This window comes from Rhipicephalus microplus, chromosome 10 (assembly GCF_043290135.1).
Source record: "Rhipicephalus microplus isolate Deutch F79 chromosome 10, USDA_Rmic, whole genome shotgun sequence".
NCBI classification, from domain to species: Eukaryota; Metazoa; Arthropoda; class Arachnida; order Ixodida; family Ixodidae; genus Rhipicephalus; species Rhipicephalus microplus.
In genome coordinates, this window is record NC_134709.1 from 31995932 (window position 1) to 32002535 (window position 6604).

Here is a 6604-nt window from a genome sequence, read left to right on the forward strand (position 1 = left end):
CCCAGTAAGCGCGAGTCATAAGCTCGCGTTGATTACGTCCCTGCCCTTTGTACACACCGCCCGTCGCTACTACCGATTGAATGATTTAGTGAGGTCTTCGGACCGATGTCCGGCGCGGCCTTTCGGTTGCGCCGGTCTGTTGGAAAGATGACCAAACTTGATCATTTAGGGACCCGTGGTCCCTATAGGGACCACGGGTCCGCTGGTTGCCAGCCCAGTATTCTAACACTGAGCCACTCCGGTGCTTGGGACTTGTTGGCAAACTTTCCTTAGGCATGCTTGATGTCGGGAAATTAATCGCAGTAATACGACTCATAAAGCGTTTTAAAGCAGAGAAAGAACAAGCAGTCATTGCACAATGCTAATAGCGTAACAAGTGGGTCGTCCAATGCTCGAATCCATTACAAAAGCTTGTTTTTGTTCAGCTAGTAACTGTGGCGCATACCCACTTCAGGCATAATTGCTCATCGTAGTCAGCCACTGCATGAACAATTGGCACAAAATTCCTCGCAATAGTTTAGCAGATTCCATGCTTCTCAGAAGAATGGCAAAATACAGCATAGCGAATGCCGGCCTACAACCCTAAAATTTTGATTATTGATGCCGTAGTGGGCATCAAGCGAGTGTGCTTGCAGCAGTGACCCAATGAGTGTTTAGAAATTAAAGGCTGCTTTTTTAGCTTTCGCTGTGACTGAGCTGCACCTTCCGCACAGGCCTGGCGTTTTTGTTTGAATTGGTCGAATATTAAATATACATTCGTTAAAAATTAACATCATGATGTCCATGATGTGTCAGTACTTATTATCGCCAATGAAATCCGGGTGACTGACAAAATATGGGGCGAGTATGAAAACACTTTGAATATGTAAATTTAACTCTCAGTTTTGGTTTCGAAGTTGTTTTTTCTGACCACTTAGTATTTTACTTTGCTATATTCGTATATTTTTAAATAATAGCGTGCGAACGTGCCTATTTACCTAAAAGAGGAGGATGGTTCTGCCTTGCATTTAGGAATATTCTATAGTAGATCTAGGAAATGTGGATGGATGGATAACACTTTAACGAACGTTCGGCAAGCTTTAATGCGACCTGGGCTTAGGTGTTCCCCGGGTAAACGTCAATGTCTTGCCTCAACGCAGCCTCTACATTTCCGATGTAGGCGGAAATGTTGTGGGCCCGTGTGCTCATATTTTGGTGCACGTTAAAAAACCCCAGGTGGTCTAAATTTCCGGAGCCCTCCACTACGGCGTCTCTCATAATCATATGGTGGTTCTGGGACGTTAAACACCACATATCAATCAATCAATGCATCCTCGCGAGCTTGCTGGACTGCCCACGTTTACGGCCGAGGTCTAAACTGCGTAGAGCGGTGGCCCCCATTCGACGACAGGGTGCAAAGGGCGAATCGGCGACGCTTTTTCAGCCTCCGTGTGGGTGTGGCAGGTGCCCCGGCACGTGCGTTGCGGCTGGGCGGGTAGCGTATGGACAAGCCCTTATGCATTCGTTTAAGAGGACTCGAAGACGAGTCCTTCTTCTCAGTTGATATTGATCCTCCTCGGCCATATGCGCGCGCAAAGTACCTCATGAGGGGGCATCTTGCTAGGAAGCGCAGCCACTATTACAACGAACACACAACACAAGCGCTTACCCAGGTGGTTGTGTGTTCGTTGTAATAGTGGCTGCGCTTCCTAGCAAGATGGATCCTTACCAACTGGCCCGATACAATTGTTCATGAGGGGGGGTGGCAGTTAGTCGCAGCGCCCCCCCTCCCCTATTAAGTCGATGTATGGCACGTGATGTATGGGGGCTGACTTCGCGATCCCCTGGATGGATGGATGGATGTGGCTGTACCCTTTAGATCGGGCGGCGGCTAACGCCACCTAGCCGTATACTTATTGAACTAACAACTAGATTTATCTTTTTTTGCCCCTTCAAATGGTGAAGTTCAGGACTGGTGTTTTGCATTGAAGGGTTTAATTTTCACTCGTGCCTTGACTTTAGCCACCAATCAGATTACCTTCTTCTAGTTAATTCTACCCGCTTGAAGTCTATTTTGCCCTCCCTGTCCCTAAACCCCAGTGCTTTGAAAAACTGTGCGCCATCATCCTGAACTATAGGGTGAAGCCCTTTACAGAACATAATCAAGTGTTCGGCAGTTTCCTCCTCCTCTCCACATGCACTGCATACCGTGTCTACCCCTTCGTATTTGGCTCGATATGTTTTGGTTCGCAATACTCCAGTCCTCGCCTCAAACAGTAGAGAACTACCCCGAATATTATCATAGATCCTTTCCTTGGCAATTTCCTGCTTAAAAGTTCAATAGATCTCTAGTGCGGACTTCTTAATCATGCCGATTCTCCACATATCGGTGTCAGCTTCCTTCACCTTCTTCTCAATTGATAATTCTTTTTGGTTTGGCCCCTTGCTGTTTTCCAAGTATTTACCAGTCAATTTTATGGTTCGCTACCTACATTTTGTATCGAGATTCTTCATGTACAAGAAGCTGAATACCTTCCTAGCCCAACCCTCCTCCCCCATTTCTCTCAATCGCTTCTCAAATTTTATCTTGCTGCTAGCTTCCCTGCCCTCAAATGATGTCCATCCCACATCACCTTGTACTCCCTGATTTGGTGTATTCCCGTGAGCTACTAAAGCAAGCCTACCTATACCACGTTGCTTAATTTCTAATCTTGCTTGAACTTCTGATCTCATGCATAAGACCGCATTGCCGAACGTTAGACCAGGAACCATGACCCCTTTCCATATTCCTCTCACATCATACTTATTGTAATTCCACAGTGCCCCATTTATCATCCCTGCTGCATTTCTGTTAGCTTTAGTGTTCACGTACATTTCGTGTTCCCTTAGGTACTCAGTCCCATTGCTTATCCATACACCCAGATATTTGTATTTATCTGTTATCTCTTGCTTGACTTCCTGTATCCTAAGCTCACAACCTTCATTATCATTAAAAATCATGACTGCTGATTTTTCTTTACTGAATCTGAAACCTAACCTATCTCTCTCATTACCGCAGATGTCCATCAATGTCCATCATGACCCCTCTCTTCAATCCGCAGCGCCCCCTTTCTATTATGTCAATGTAAGGTGCTGGCTTTGCGCCCCCCCCTCTGCCGCTACGGTGTGTACGCCTATGTCCCCTGCCAACATAAGCGTGCGCACGGCGGAGGGGGGGTGGTCAATGTCACTTAAAAAGGGCGGAGGAGCGCAATGTTTGCCCATACTTTCACCTCATAGGAAGCGGTGGTGTGCACTAGAATAAACCCAACTCACCTAACGTCGCATTCCGCCCTGAGCACACCTATACCCCTTGAAGGATTTTTGCTTGTAATGTGGTTTCACATGGCCTCCATCCAGCATTAGAGGCGTTTCAAGATTTCTGCACCTAACTTGGTATCGCACTGCTTCTGTGATCGGCCGGCATTTGACCAAGTGACAATCACACGGCGACGTAACCGCATCGGGCCATGATAATGTCACAATTTCCGTCAATCAGTGGCGCCATCAGTGTGTTGACGCCGACGCTGCAGGACGATGGTAGACGTGGAAGGTCACTATTCGTGTTCGATGAGAAACTTGGACTTTATTTTGCCTTGCTATTTCTTTTAACATAATGCAGTCGGCGTGCAGGTCTGAAGACTTACTCGGGCCTCAGAGACTGCAGCGACTGCAAGTTGCAAGCCGGCTGCTTGCGTGCATGCTTTGGCAAAGAACACGGTGGCACAAGTTGGCTGCTAATCGCCAATCGTTTTACAACTAAGGCATAAATATCTAAGTCACTCCCACCTCCCTAGCTAGATCTATGCTGGAGTCTTTCGGATGGGTGCTTGCTTACAGAAAAGGGTGTTCTGCCAGCACACCGCTGAGTTTAGAAGGGGAATTTTCTGTTTCGGAAAAGTAAAGCAGGGAGAATTAAACCTTGTATGGGTGCTCCGACTGCTTGTACACTCCCCTAGTAGCATGAATGATGCTATAACGTTGAATCATTATGGCTACATTTGCAACACCGCGGCAACATATCGTGCCTACAGTGCAACATAAGCAACAAGGAAAACAGGTAGCTACGATACTCAGCATAAAACAGCTCGCCCAAAGCAAGCGTTTGTTGTTGGGCCAACAATTCATGCTACTCGGTCACTTGCCTGCTCGGTCACTTCCTCCTTCTACACCCAAAGATGGCAAATGTAATAGCCATAAACAGGGGGTTCGGTCGCCCTCCATGGCCAGTACCTTGCCTTTGGGCTGCGTACTGCATGTAAGGGCCTCTGCGGAATGGCTTGGAAACAGGGAGTGGGGCCACCAAGGTGTAATTTTTCACCTTCACCCTCATTATGAAGAAGCCTGTGCACATCTGCGTGTACTACAGCACAAAATTTTGAACTTGTCATATAGTTCCCGCTTGACTTTTTAAACACAAAGCAGTTTCTTTGCTAGCTCAGCAAAAAAGCGCGCACCCGGCTAGTGTCGGCAAAAACAGAACAGTGTTCAAAAATCATGAAGCTGATGCTTCATGCCAGCAACATGCTAGCACCAACAACTGCTGCAGCAACCTCCCAAAGAAGCAGTGTAGGCGAGGGGAATCGTTCCTTGCAGCACCCACTCATGACGACATGGCCAAAAACACTTTTGTGTCACATCTTGTATGAATATGCTCGGGAATCCACTGCATCGTTTTGCCTTAATTCAATACTTCACTGTATAATCTGTAGCCTCTATAATTGAAAAATAAATTCCACAGATATGCGACTAAAAGCAATGCTCAAAGGGGTCTCGACTTTATAGGCGCTGCACTTTATTTTGCTTGATAATGTATAAACCTTAGCAGTTCATTTGTTGCATAAGATGCTTCTATATGAAATCGTGGCAACCCACGAGATCTTTAATTACTAGTGCTTGGTGCACAATGCATTTCTTTACAATAGCATAATGATCTTGTTATTAATTTCAGCTTCATAAAGCAACAATTGTGCTGGCTAGGAGCTTGCAAACTTGTTGTAGACAAAACTATTTAGTGACTACTTCATGAAATATGGCCTGGAATAGCTTGCAGCTGAGTGAATTGAACTGACACAATTAGGTATCTGGTTAACGTGCTTAGCTCATTCCATTTCGTCAGAACATTCCTTGAAAAGTAACCGAGCACCTCAGTAGGCGCTGGTGTTTGACTAAAGATCTGTTGGCTACAGATAACAAATGTTTGTGGAAATTACTTCTAACATTCCACCATTGCTACATGTAAAAATAAATACTATAGCACATGAAAACACTACACGCACACTTCACATCACCTCGCATACACATAAACTGAAGCCACCATGCACCAGTAATACCACTTCAACAATAACTTATTCTGTCAATAGATCAGTCTCTTTTACGCTGACCGGGAACATTAAGTCAGCACTGTCCAATAACTATAGAACACAGCTTGAAGAACGTTGAAATTAGTGGAAAATGACACCCAGATTTCACCTTTCGGATTCTGTGCACCCGCACATAATCTGTAATTGCAGAAATTGCAACATTTGTGACAACTGCAATTAATGAACAGCAGAAATTCTCAAGGGCCTTCAGATAAGTGTTTCCAATTTGAATCATAATTATTTTCTCTGATGAGTAGTAACTTAACCTCAAAGAATAATAATATCGATGATAACGGTGGGCAACAAAAAACTCAGACAGGGAGTTCAATGTGATGTCATAATCTGTATTTTCACATGTTTTTCACCATTTCCAGTCCGCCAAACAGTGCTCATGATGCTAGCCACATTGGCGTTGCACACATATAATCTATAAATGTAACTCAACTTTTATTTAGCATCACTTTAACACTAACCCAACCACTCTGTGTGCACTGGACACAGTAACTCTTCTAAAAAAAACAGTGAGGCCTTGCAGTGGCTCACCATTTCCCTTCCTTATTGTTTAAATGAAGCAAGTGCTACTATAATAAAGTGTAGAAAGAAATAAGTCATAAAGCAGTAACATCATATCCATCAAGGGAAAAAAATGCACCACTGAGCTTTAAATGATCACAGGCTGTGGGATTAGAAAGTATTCAACATAACACAGATGAAATTATGCACAATTCACAGCTTCAAGAGGTTTTTCTTCCGACACAACTTCATCGACTTAAATTTTCTATGTAAAGCCAAAAGCAAGTTTGCCTGCTTCAGTGACAGGATTGTAGCTTTTCTTTCAAATACCTTCAATCTTGTGGTTGCCTAATGGGGAGTCATTCATATCAGTATATATAAATAAAATGTGAAATGGGTAAAAGGTCAAACATGAACACGCGTTTACAAAAAAATCAAGGGGTTCGAGGTGCAGTTTTAGAAGTTAATAACACTATAGCCTCGGAAATAGATTCGAAAAAGGAAAGCTGTTACATAACACACATACGCGTTGCCTTCCCCACTCCCAAACTTAATCGCCCACCCTTAGTGTTAGTGGAGGCATTCCAAACTAGTCACATCAGATTGCCTACATGACTAGCTCGCTCACAGATCTATTTTTAATACTTCACCATCACCGGGATCTGTCTGGATTGCATCATAAACGCATAAACCATAATGTGCCAAAGTAA